This window comes from Pholcus phalangioides, unplaced genomic scaffold, assembly GCF_987345545.1.
Source record: "Pholcus phalangioides strain wild (caught in Gottingen) unplaced genomic scaffold, Ppha-v1.0 ptg000001l_1, whole genome shotgun sequence".
NCBI classification, from domain to species: Eukaryota; Metazoa; Arthropoda; class Arachnida; order Araneae; family Pholcidae; genus Pholcus; species Pholcus phalangioides.
In genome coordinates, this window is record NW_028301594.1 from 8,149,031 (window position 1) to 8,162,754 (window position 13,724).

Consider the following 13,724-nt stretch of genomic DNA (forward strand, 5'->3'; position numbering starts at 1 on the left):
GCATTTTCTGCGACAATTGACAATTTCTTGTATTTTTTCCGGCGCAGTACGGTCAGCCAAGAGATGAATATATTTATGATAGTCGGGACATTCAAACTACTGGAGAATTCCCTTTGAAATACAAGTCATTTGATCACCGTTTTTTCTAGTTTCCGGCCTTGCGAACGGCAGAAATACCATTTACTGCTCGTGGTTTGAAAAGGTTGTGTATCCTGATATGCAGCATTAACTCCCCTTGCGAACAGGGCACAACAACCTCCAAATAAATAATACGCATGCGCAAAATTAATTTTATTTAACCTCGAAATCGAATAAAGTCAGGATTTTTCTTTCGGTTATCCGCGGTAGGTCAGGTTCACATTATCTTGAAAAATTAAAAACCCCCCTAATGTGCGTGTCTCAACGTTTCTAAACCTAAGGACCACTAAAATGTCTGAAACAATTCGACGACGGACTACTAATTTACAGAACCTGTAAGGCATTATCACATTACGTTACATCAATGGCATAACATTAGTTGCATATAATCGAATAATTTTCATTCAATCAGATCTAAATCTCCAAGTCTACCTGCGGGTCATGTGTCTTCTTTTCACGGACTACTTTTGGTTCCCGGCCATAGCTTGAGAAACGCTGCCTTATTGTATAACATCTAGGAGTTGTCGCATAATTTACTCCGATACGTTTTCCTCTGTCGTTATGAGGAAGTAGGTAAACATTCTGTATAAACTTTTATTCATTTATTATTATGATGAAAAAAAATCCAGTGAAATACAAACTTTTAAACTTCCATCACGATTAAATGAATAGCTTCAAACTGCAAAAAAAACCCCTGAAATACTGGTTTGTTTTAAGTGAAAATATATATTTTTTAATTTTATATATTCCACAAAGTCAACGAAAATGAATTTTTATTTCCACATATATTTATATTTATTGGTACGAACGTTTTGTACAGAAAACAAGAATTTAATCATTTTACTGGCGTTTCAAAAAATGATATTTTTCTCGCTTCACAGCTTCTACTGCGAAGTTCCGATTAAAAGAGGCTTTTAAGTCAACCACGGAATCTGTGTACCGGAGGGGGATGTGTGGGGTTTTCGCATTTATACTCGGACCTTTTCGACTTATAAATTAATTTCACGATGGTGTTTAACGTGGCGTATGAGTTTTGATTGATTTTTGTTCATTTTTTTTCAATAACTTAAGAAATTAGTTTTGAAAGAATAATTAAACATATCATTCCCGAATTTTTAAAAACATTGTTTTTAACGTGTCTAGGACTTTGGGTTGTTATTTTGTTCAGTTTTGTCTGATAAGAGAGCGGTCTTCAAAATGGGAAAAGAAAATCGAAAGCCAGGAATTCCTTATCGGATAAAAAGGACTGTAAAGTAAATGGCAGTTGATATGAGGCGACTAAAAAATAACAACGTGAATGTTGCAATCTAAAGGTTATGTCATTTACGTAATCAATGTATAGTATTACAATCTTACGTAAATGTTGATTAAAAATTACGATTAAAAATAAAATAAAAAATAAATAAACAAAAAAAACTAAATATTTTAACAGTAAAATAGAGAAATCATCATTTAAAGAGAAAAACAAATCGCTGATCAATAGGAGAGAAAAATCTCGTTGAATTTACCAATAGGTGTTGCAAATATATCAAATTCGTCATGTAAACTTATATACAAAGTACAAAATCTCTTTATAGCACAAGGCAGACCAATAAATGTCCTAAATTAAGCTACATATATGAAATAATTTATTTGACCTTGTGTTTTACCGTGTGACCAAGAATCCTATTTTTGATGACAGAAAAGAACAATCGATATTACCATCAACTAACCACCAGAAAAGTTTCAAAAGAATGAAATTTCTTCTCCTTCGGAGACGGAATTTGGCGCAGAAAAGTTGTTGAAATTGTAATGTCATGCTCTAAATTTCTTAAAATACAAATATCGCATAAATGAATTTTGTGTAATTTCAATATTATCAATAGCATTATTGTAATAAGGATTCAAAACAACAGATGCATGTTCAAGTTTTGATCATATTATAGAGTTGAAAAGAACAATCATTGTATCCAAATTGGTGAAATCTTTAGTTGTTCTTTAGTTGCCAACCGAGTCTGCGATAGAATTACTACAAATATCGTTAATATGATCACGGAAGGTAAAATCAGAGGTGTAAATTACACCCAGGTCCGTAGCAGAATATCTTCTCTGTAAAATATCAGTTCCAATATAATAAAAGTATGTGAAAGGATTTTTCCTACGAGTGTAAGACCCCGCGAATATTAACAAAGCATTTGTTAATATTCAAGTGTAGATGATTCTCGATACACCAGTGGTAAATGTGGGTTAATTTATTTTGAACAATAGAACAAGATTCAAAATTTACAATAAAGTTAAATATTTTAAAATCATGAGCAAATAATAAGCAATTATGAACAGCAGCTGCAAGGCCATTAATAAAAATGAGAAACACTAGAGGTCCAAGGCCAGACCCCTGAGGGACTCCAGATGTTGCACGAAATCCATCACTAACAGATGAGCCAAAAGATACAAAAATCAATCTGTTTTTTAGATACGAAGCAAATAAATTACAAGTATCATCACAGAAACCAATTTTTCTAGTATTTACATTAATATAGAGTGGCTAACACAATCAAATGCTTTAGCGAAATCTGTGTTTTTGCCCTTGAATACGACACCCATGGCCAAAGCATCACACCTGCCTGTACCTGCTTCCATGTCTTTGAAAACAAGACACCGACAACAAAATTTCTGGTTCAACAGACCAGTGCTTCTATCTTGGCATGAACATTTCAGCTAAATAAAACAATATGGTGTTACATCAGTGCCAAGAAATAGATTTACCTATAAATCCACCGTTCCTATCAAACATATGTTAATAGAAAAATGGTTCAAAAAGACACAATCTTCTCAAGTTAAGACTAATATACAGAAATATTTGTTTGCTAATTATTAAAATATACGAGCTTAATTACATAAAAATAACAACAACATAACAAAATAATCTAAAATGAAGATATATCGCTTTCTAAAAATAAAATAATGGCTAGAAAAAAAAAATAGAGATATTATACTTGCACATAGCACATATTTTTTGAGTACTTATTGCAATTTACATAATTAAAACCCTTAAAAAAATATGTTCTTTAACGTGGTTTAATTTACTAGTAAAATAACTCGGAAGCTTACACGAAGAAATAAAAATACCGAACAGATTCATGCAGAAAAAAGACGAAAACAAATAGTTATACAGCAATTAATTTCCAAAATTCGTAAATCGAATTACGTAAGTATTCTAAGCAATTATGTCAACATAAACTAAACTTCCTTTTTCTATTCGGTAATTAATTAAATGGAAGCTCTCACGTGCAAAAAAGAGGCGGAATATGTATTTTATGTCGCCGTTTCTCTCCTCAAATTACATTACCCATAATCCAATTAGTCTTTTTGCAATGTCACTCGATGTTCCTAAGCGTTTCATACCGACATACATTTGGCATCATCTTCACATTATTTTTCTACGATAGCTCTCAGAAAGTTTCTTATGAAAAAAGTTTGAAAGAATTGTACACGGAGAAATTATCTCGCTTTATAGAACATACCAGAAACTTCATAATGTTAAATATTCAGTTAAAATGAAGAAAATAATCACTATCGAGGTAAGTGAATGGGTAAAATATGAGGGGTAATAAATAAATTGCTAATATCAACTTCTTTATTCATCACAGCCAATGGGATAGTTTAATGCTTCTTGTCCAATCGCATCCATTTAGATGCCTGGATGATGCTCGTGAGACATCAGGTGCTATGTCCCAATGACTAATTAAGGCCGTTTTCATTTTATAACCGTTTCCTATGATGGTGTGGCGGATCAAGCATGGTTGGGACATCCTACGTCAGATGCGTTGGTTTAGGCATGGTTGACATTTCCTCAAGCAGATGTGGTGGTTTTATGCACGGTTGGCGTCTCCAAAGCAGTGTGTGGTGGTTTAAACATTTTTATCTTATAAGCTGAAAATAATACGGTTTGTGCCAGTGTGGAAATAACTGATTCATCTTAGTTAGCGCCCAAGTGGAATGATGGTAAGATTCTCGTCTACCACAGTGAAGGTTGCCGTCAGATTCTAGGTTAGATCTGGAGGAAGAATATAGATAACATGATATTTTCCCTAATGAGGTGACCAACGTAAGATGACGCCATCATTTCCAACCCAACTCTATAACGGCCGGAGTTGGTTATGGTGAAGCAGTAGTAGCTAAAAGGTGATAGAAGCTGTGATCGGTGAAATTTCTATAGCGTTGACCTAGAAACGAATCTATCGAATCGAATACCCAGCATGTAACTTAAGCATCTTCTGATGATGTCAACCACTAGCGTTCGAAAGACGTTGAGAACAAAATGAACTCGTACCGACTGCCATTTACCAATTACTCTTTCAATTAACGAAGGCGACGAAAACCTTATGAATTACTTAAAATGCTAGAGTAAGAAATCATCCAATGGATAGAAAAAGTTTTAAAGCGCTTGAAAATATTGTGTCTTTATTTTTTTTTATTTGTTTACAAAGGAGAAAAGGAAGCAATATCATGTGACATTTTGTTTCCCAGTTGCTAGAGGCGAACTTGATGGGAAGCGATCGAAAAGCCCCAAGAGCGAGTCTCGACAAAAGTTTCGAAACAGAATAATAATGTATAAGGACAACAAAAATTCCGTCGGGATAGAATACGAGAAACGCACTATAGAAGCGCTCACTGTTTTTCCTCTCCGATAAAAATCAAACGATGCATGTATATATATTGTGTGGATGCAAAATCAATGAAGGAAAGTCAATCGCCCACGTTGCCGTGTTCTCCTCCTGTTGTCCCACTTTGAACCATGAATTTAGTGCTGCGAACGGAAGCAGTTGAAAGAAGATGCGAGCCAATGGTGGTGGTATCCTATTTTTACAATATCGGGTCTCCCTTTTATTTTGCGTTTTATTTCACTATCGCTAGAAACACAAAAGCCGATTCAAACATAATAAATGGCGTTATTCTCTTGAAATTTGTGTTTTAGTGCTTTCTTGTTAGTATACGGTCTCGTATATCAGGGCACGTGTACGACTTTTAATGACGTCGATGATATTTGAATATTTATAGAATCCTGAATATATTCCTACAGCGCCGTTTTAAGGGGTGTCATGACACCCCCCCCCCCCGCTGATGTCAGGTTTTCAGAAATGGGGCTAAAAATTATTTCATTCAATTGTAAATGAAATGCAAAAAAATTCGTGTCGATCGGTTAATTTGTTTTTTCATAATAAAAGAAATAAATAATGAATTATAGGGTGACGTATACAAGAAAAAACACTTTTAACGCGATTTTCGGTTAAACTGCAGTTTTTGAGCTCATCCATAAGATTACATAAAACTACTGCCCCAAAAATTCAAAAGTTTTGCAGAAATACTTGTACTGCACGTGTTAGTAAAATGGACCTCGGATTTAGCAATTGACTAATGGGAAGTATTTTAAAAAAATGTTTAATTCAGATTTTTGAAATTTTTTTAAACTTTAAAAATTTGTAAAATTCTATGGATTGGTCAGATATCTAAATTCAAAGTTCATTTCACTAATACGTGTCAAATAAACATTTCTGCAAAATTTCAGAAATTTCAAAGTTTTGGCTGCAGCGGCAGTTTTTATGGATAAAATCTAAAACTGCAATTTCTCTGAGGAAAAAAAAATCGCATTCAACTACCTATAGCATTGCTTTGCTTGAGCTCACTATCTGTTGAGAGAGATGGCCCTGCCCCAACAAAACAACTTCAGCAGCCCGTACTGAGTCATACGATGTGGAATGGGTTCTTGGTATTCTAATTAATTTTAAAAGATTCCCCTATACAGTATTCGATTTAGTTCAGCGGAAGCTGAATCAAACACCTACGAACACTGTGTGATCGAAGTTGGCTGATAGGTTTTCCATTGTTTCCTACTTTAATTAGTCGAGTGGCATTCCGATAATATATCCATTTCAGCTTAACATTTGCCCGTCATTTATTTGAAAGGCAGTGACAACAATCGATTAATGCATTCCCAGACACATTCAATTCTGTAACATTCCCTCGCAACCGACCCTCTCTCGGATAAAACGAGATGATGAATTGCCCTATCGTATTTGAACTTGAACCCCAGATTTCACGTCAAAGTGAAGTATACAGGGTGTTAAAAAAAACAAAAACAGAGGTGACAACTTTAATAGGTGGTGGAACCAACCAACGATAATGGTTATTTTTCATAAAATGCATGGGATAAAAGCCCGATGAATTAGAACAGTTGGTCATATACAGGGTGATTCTAAATTCATGGGGCAAACTTTGAGAGATAATATAAAACTCGTAAACAAGTTTTTTTTTTGTAATAGAATGTGTAGTTGAATCGCAATAGTGGTAGAGGGTATACAGAAATGTCCTCTCCACTTGTCAATACAAGATTCATCGAGAGACTGGTTATTTGTTGAGATGAAGATTACAAGGAAGAAAATTCATCACTGCCCCCACGGGGACTTGAACCCCGGTCTCTCGCTTGCCGGACGAGTGCTCTACCATCTAAGCTATGGAAGCAGATAGAATATTTCAACCTTGGAGCGTACATATATGTTGAAAGGTACCGTACATGGACGGCGTCAACAATCAACTAATAGCTCGTGAATGACATAGGTTGCAACATTCTATCTGCTTCCATAGCTTAGATGGTAGAGCGCTCGTCCGGTAAGTGAGAGACCGGGGTTCGAGTCCCCGTGGGGACAGTGATGAATTTTCTTCCTTGTAATCTTCATCTCCACAAATAACCAATCTTTCGATTAATCTTGGTAGAGGGTATCCCTAAAGAGTTCACTTCACCAAAAGCAAATATCATAGTTTTTACGATGGAATTTTCTGCCATAAGTGCAATCGACCATTCGAAGGTGCAGGGCATTGTAATATGGTAGGCCTTCTCGTGGTGCCACAAGTCATTATACCACTTGATGAATGTTTGGCGCAGTACATAACATTGCAACAATGGGCCTGCACCAATAAAAAACAACACCAATCCAATCCGAAGGTGCATATGCATCCTCGAATGGTTGGTAGCACATATCTCATCAAATCCGTCGATAAAATATTATATTTGTTTTTGATGAAGTGCTGTTGTGACTCTGTGTACTCTATAAAAACACCAGCTCTGGCACCTTTCTATTGTAATTCGGCGCCGATATGATCGAAAATGCTTGTTTGGGTTTCTTATATCACCTCTCAAAGTTTGTCCCATGAATTTAATCACCCTGTATAGTTCTGTCTCCACGATCTTGTTGCATCTCGCTTACTTTTGGGAGAACATCTAACCCTTTCAGACCCTGCATGCAAAAATGTGCGGGTTGCTTTTCCACACAGTAGAATTTTGTTTTGATCTGAGGGCGTTCAGCCCTGACATAAATTATTTTTTAAGTCTTGAGTTAGAAACATGATGGATATGAACTGTGAGGACTTTTGTCAGATGTCAGCACATCAAGTTGAACTTGCGGGAAAGGGAAGAAGGGAGTTGTGAAATGGCTTCCTAAGGAGAAAGTGCCTCCGGGAAAAATTTGATTTATTAAATAACATTTGGCAACAAGAAATTTGGCAAAAACAAAAGAAAATAATAATTCTAGAAAAAATAATGATTTGCTGAGATTTATGTTTTTGGCGGTTTTTTTTTGAGTATCAAAAATGCTAACAGTTCTTAAAAATTCCAAAAAAAATAATAAATAAATAAATGCTTGGGTCTAATAAAGCGTCAAAAAATGCTGTTTATCAATTTTACGCTAAATTAGTGCCTATTCATTTCATGGCAAATTGAATGCTACATTAACATCATAAAACTGATCCCCTTTCTTCTATACACCATATACAGTAAAACCTCTCTTTTGCGGTCACCGGCGGGACAAAAAAAATCATCCGTAAAAAAGGGGTGACCTTTAATCAGGGATTTGAAATGCATATTTTTATTATACAAGGGAAATTATTATTTTGCCGTAAAAGAGGGGTGACCGAATCTGAGGGGCGCGCGTCCGTATTAAGAGGGGTTCTACTGTATATTCATTTTTATGCTCAATGAAACACGAGTACATCACGTCATCAAAGCTCTGTGAATTTTCAACCAAACTTGAAAACCAAAGGACTAGATTAAAATCTTGCAGATCGACACGCGCACACCAAGCCACAAAGTGCCTTACCCATCGCATAAGAGAGTACCATATAGTGGCAGTTTATATAAAAAACTGCTTGTATGTAAGTTTTATTCAAGATTTCTATATATCCCAGAAGAGAGGCTATGAATTTTTCATGGCTGGAATTTTCAATGGTAAAAGCACGATTCTTGTCTGGGTCATAATAGTAGCTACTACGGGTAGTGTGTTCGAGATTCTCGAGAAACGCGTGGCCATAAAATCACTGGCAGCAACATCACTCATCTTAATGGATGCTTTCTATGTGCTCTCCGAGTTTACACGCTCATACGCTAAAACATTCCACTTACCACTGAGAAATGGTAGGTATATAAAAACGTGCATATGATAGTGGCGTATTTTCTACTGCTTTATATAGGGAATGCAGATTTTTTTCGGCTTATTTTGCTTTGTTGTGGTGTTAGAAAGCGTCGAGATCGTGGTAAAGATAGCAAAGAAATATTCAATAAACACGTTCTAAGATATTGGGTCTTTTCAACTGAAAAATTGCTAAACCCTTGGCCCGTTTTTTGGATTTACGGAAAATTCACCGCCAACAATCACCCGCCTTGCAATTTACCGATGGGAGAATTCACCGGTAGAAAAATTTACCGGCAACAGTTTCTCACCAGTGAATGACTTTATATTCACTGCTTTATTCCTTCGTCACGAGTGATTTCGCAAGTCAGTTAATGTGTGAGTGAGTGAATTAGTCACTGAATAAGTTGCTGGATGAGTTTGTGAATAAGCTGGTGTATGTGAGTAATTTTTATGAGTAAACCAAGTGAGTGACCTTGTGAGTGCTGGAGTGAGTGACTGTTATGACTTATGTTATGACTACTATGTACCGTACTCACATGAGTGAGTGAGTAACCACATGGGGGACCGAGTGAGTTCAGGAGTGAGTGACCGTATGAATGGACGAGTGATCATGTGAGTGGCAGAATGAGTAAGTGACCGTATGAGCGACTTAATTGCTCATGTGATCACTCACTCATCCATTTGCCAACACGCTCATCACTCACTCATCCATTTGCCAACACGCTCATCACTCACTCATCCATTTGCCAACACGTTCATCACTCACTCATTATGCCACTTTGCCTGCTGTCGGTGAATTGCGTAAAGGTGAGCTTTCCCAGAGGTGAATTATCCTTTCGGTGAGTTGCAGGGTGTTGAATAGCTGTCGTTAAACTTTGAATTGTTGGCGATGAATTTTCCGCATACACACACACACTCTTTTTTGTCACATTAAAAAAAAGAGAGAATATCGCATTTTCTCCAGAAAATATATTCAACCCGGAAGAACCGATCGATACACGCATGTACAAGATGCGCGTGATGTCATAAACTCCATGTTATGTATCTGTTATTTCATTGGTATGATTTCCGTTATCGAGGACCGGAAAATTCCATATAAACCTGTCCTCGATGATCGTCATTTTTCAAGGACTAGCGCCTCTTTTCAAGTAACGGCAAATCAACACCCAATAAAAGGAAAAAAAAATGATAATAATAATAATAAAATAAAGTAAAAATATTTTTTACTCCTTTTCATAGGGCGGTAGCATCTTTTCACGGCGTTCACTCTTTTTTTTTTCTGCCGTTTCCATCAATAACCTGAGGCGGACATTTTGGGTCTGAGCCAGCTCAACGACCCAGGCGTAAGTATTTCCCCCCGTAGTCGCATCAATTTAACGGCGGCACCAGGAAATGAAAGCAATAAGTTCAAGCCTTGTCGGCAAACGAACAACATCAACCCCCTAACTAAAAAAGGAAATGGCCAAAAAGGAACTACATGATGCTGTTGTTGTTGCCAACGCGCCGTATGCATTCTATGATCTTGTATAACGTCTTGATCTGTATTAACACTCGTTGACCGCGCAGCAAATCACTGTGTTTCGTACACTGAGTCGAAGTAGGAATGACTTTGACTAATATAAAAGGCGGATGTGGAGATTTTCCCGGAGATTTAGTGCTTCGTCCTCCTCCTTGTCTCGGATCAGGAAGATTACTCCCTTCTAATCCCGTGTCGAGGAAAACGGACATAAATCTTCGGCCGGAGATCCGGGAACTTTGTGCGTAAGTAGAGGGAGTAATACGCCAGGGTTTTCCAGAATATTTCAGAATATAGCTTGTTTGTTACAAAGCAAACAAGGGCATGGCTTAGGATATATATCAATGCAAGTGATCATCATATTGATGCCCCGATGATTTCTGGTAGCTTTTAATGCGGTTTTGAATATAAATGTTTATGTGAAATTTGAATAAAATATTTAGTATGTAATATACAGTAGAGCCTCTCGATAACGGACGCAAATGAGATCAAAAATTTTGTCCACTAACGTGGAGGTACGATATACAGCGGCACTTCGTTTATACGACTTTCATATTTACACGACTGGTTTCGATCGCAATCGGATCCTATACATTTCAATATTAAAATGTTATGAAAACCCACTAATCGTCTAGACAGAGAAAATTTGATTAAATTTCCCTACAATTACTATTTTTACTGGCGATTATGCATAATTACCAAATAAAGTTGGAAAAATTTACAACCTTACTTGTGTTCATTAAATCAATTAATAATTTTTATCCGTACAATGATACGTGCATTACACATATTTTCCAATTAAAATCGAATTGAAATAAATGTGAAGAAGATAAAAACATTCATAATAACATTATCAGTCTTGTAATTCTGGCTTTCTTCATTACGTATCAACAAACAAAACCAACATTACTAATCGATCATTTACCATAGTTTGGTTCAGTTAATTAAGTAATAAACTGACTTTTCTTCAAATTTACCAAAACGAGCTAGGGATTAAACGGTTCATGATTCTCGGATAAATTCTCGGTTTATGAAAAAAAAAAATAATAAATAAGACTTTGGAAAAAAATCAGAGTTTTCCCGATTTTACTGACCGCTAAGGGGGAGTGAAATACAATAAAGCCCAAATCCACGGGATCGGGGAACCAGAGAAATGTCCGTGAGGAAAGGTTGCACTGTTACCAATTGTTTCCATGAAGAAAGGGGAAAAAACCAATGGGTTGGCATCTCAAACTAAAATTTGAAAATGTATCGGCACATAGAAATCAAGCTGTAGCAGTGGCTGTTTCATAAAATAATATTAAGTAGAAACAGTTAAATTGAATTTTTAAACATCCTGCATTCACATAAAAATTTCAAATGGTATATGTTTTACTGCAAGAAATTTATTTTTAGAATTGAACAAAACGTTGAGCGATTGAAACGTTGAAATCCTTCATTTCTCTGACAATTTTTATTTGGTGATAGTTTGTCTCAAAATAAATATGGAGAAGGTGTCGTAAAAAATTGACGAAAACTAGGAATTCTAATTTTTGATATGAATGTTCGATCTAATTCCGTTCAAGGGTGAAGGGTATGAGATCACGTGTGTGCATGTTTTCTATCTCAAAAATCTACAGGGTGGTTACTTGATTCCCCTTGCCGCATTTTACTGGCGAACAGTTGATCCTAAGAGGAATACTTCCATTCAGAAAAAATATCCAAATAACGTGTAGACCTCCACGTTATTTGTGCAAGGGACTGTACAGCTAAATAAGGGACTGTATCGTGAAATAAAAAACAATACTATTAAACGTACATGCAGTTTTCAAAACCCAATTAGCAGGGTATTATTGCCCTCTCTCTCCTGAGCAAAAAAAGGGGGAAAAAAAGATATTTCTGTTTAAAAATCTGAGAAAAGTTAGGAAAGAACAGTAAAAATCAGGGAAAGAAGCGTTGCTCGTTGGTTTATATACTGGTTTTTTTTTCCAACTTTTCTGCGATTTTTGAATTCAAATATCACTGCGAGTATTGCACTTAGAAACGTGGATTTTTTTTGGGCATCGAAAGAGACAGAGTGACAACTTTCTATGCGCACAGCGTGTCCGTATAAAATTATTTTAATAACTATGCAACACGCCGCAACATGAATGACGTACCCGAATTCTGCACGTTATTAGCGCGTTTCGGAATCACCTTGTATATTGTTCCGAAAATCGCATTCGCGCGTGAGAAATTTTGGAAAATATCCTTGTACAAGGGAGTTGGAGGTCATATTACTGTACAACATTGTTGAACTCTGAGTTTATTCCAGGTTCGAGAGCACATGGCTGCTGAATACTTTTTTTCAGTACGGTCGCTAAATTAATCAATAAAGCTAATAGTTTTATGCAATGTCATAATGCGGTTTGTGAGAAAAGTTTTAACGGTGCGTCCAGTAGAAAATTAAGAAACTGTTTATTCTATTTTGGGAAATTGTTTTATTTTTAGTTTTTTTTCTTTAAATAAAGGCGGTGATTTCCATTTGGTGGGCTCCGAAATTTTTGAGTGTTGCGGATACTGTACTTGGATGTTTTGAGATCATAGCCACCAAAAAGACTCACGGCTTCTTTACCCTAGTGGTCATTTACCCACGGTTTACTTCTTTCGTGCTAGGATCGTGATCTTGGTTCACTAGCGCCCTAGTGTCGTGGTGGTAAGATGTTCGTCTACCACCGTGAAGATTACCGTCACGACCTCAGGTTCAAACATGGGAAGAATATAGATAAGGTATTTTCCCCTAAACGAGCTTGAGGCGACCACCGATGGATAGCGCCTACATTTCCACCCTCAACTAATTAATTGCAATCTAGCGATATGGCCAGAGTCGGTGTTTGGTGAAGTATTTAGACTCTAAATACTTCATCATTCTTTCCCTCAGGACCTCACATCTGGGTAACAGTGACTCTAGAATCACTGTTACCCAGATGTGAGGTCCTGAGGGAAAAGATACGCTGATTCTCTCTCTCTCTCTCCCTCTTCGCTGTGCAAATAATTTTCTCTAGCTCCCAGATTTAAATCTCTCCATTTAGATTTATATAAACATTTTCGCAATAAGCTATCGTGTTTTAACATTACAATAAATTAAAATGATCAAAAAATATATTTGAAAATTTTATCGGTACTACTGTATATCGGTCATTCCCCTGATTACATATAAGTATGAATTAACGCCAGTTCAATGAATCAATCGATTGAATTTGAGTTCATCGATAATATGTTGAATTTTCAATGAATGTGCTCTAAAAAATAAAAACAGAACCATACCACAAACTTTCTAACTATTGTCATTAATAGAACAGAGAGCTGAAGTACCTATCCAATAAGAACTTCGGAACATCTCCCCATTGCTATCTTGCCAATTTTATTCTCTGTAATTCAACTTTTTAGCAATTGCTTAACTTTATCTCCTGTTTTCTTCTTCTCTTTACTACAGCTAGTTACTTTTTTTGCTTATCTCTCTCAATTTACTCCATTACGTCTTGTCACTTTTATTTCTTTATCTTCTTCGCTCCTTAATTTCCAGTTTCTTTACTTGATCACTATCTATTTTTTTTACCTTTGTCTGAACTTCGCAGTTCTCGATACTGTACTTGTGTACATGGTCC

The 13,724-nt window shown here is 36.1% G+C and overlaps 1 protein-coding gene and 1 non-coding gene across 2 annotated transcripts in view; one reads left to right on the top strand and one right to left on the bottom strand.

Annotated features, from left to right (window-relative positions):
• LOC149089801 (beta-alanine transporter-like) overlaps positions 1 to 13,724 on the top strand; it is a 207,659-nt gene that overhangs the window by 11,665 nt on the left and 182,270 nt on the right. The window lies entirely within an intron of this gene.
• Positions 6,568 to 6,639, bottom strand: TRNAA-GGC (transfer RNA alanine (anticodon GGC)). Its single transcript has one exon. It is a non-coding gene; the product is annotated as a tRNA-Ala (tRNA).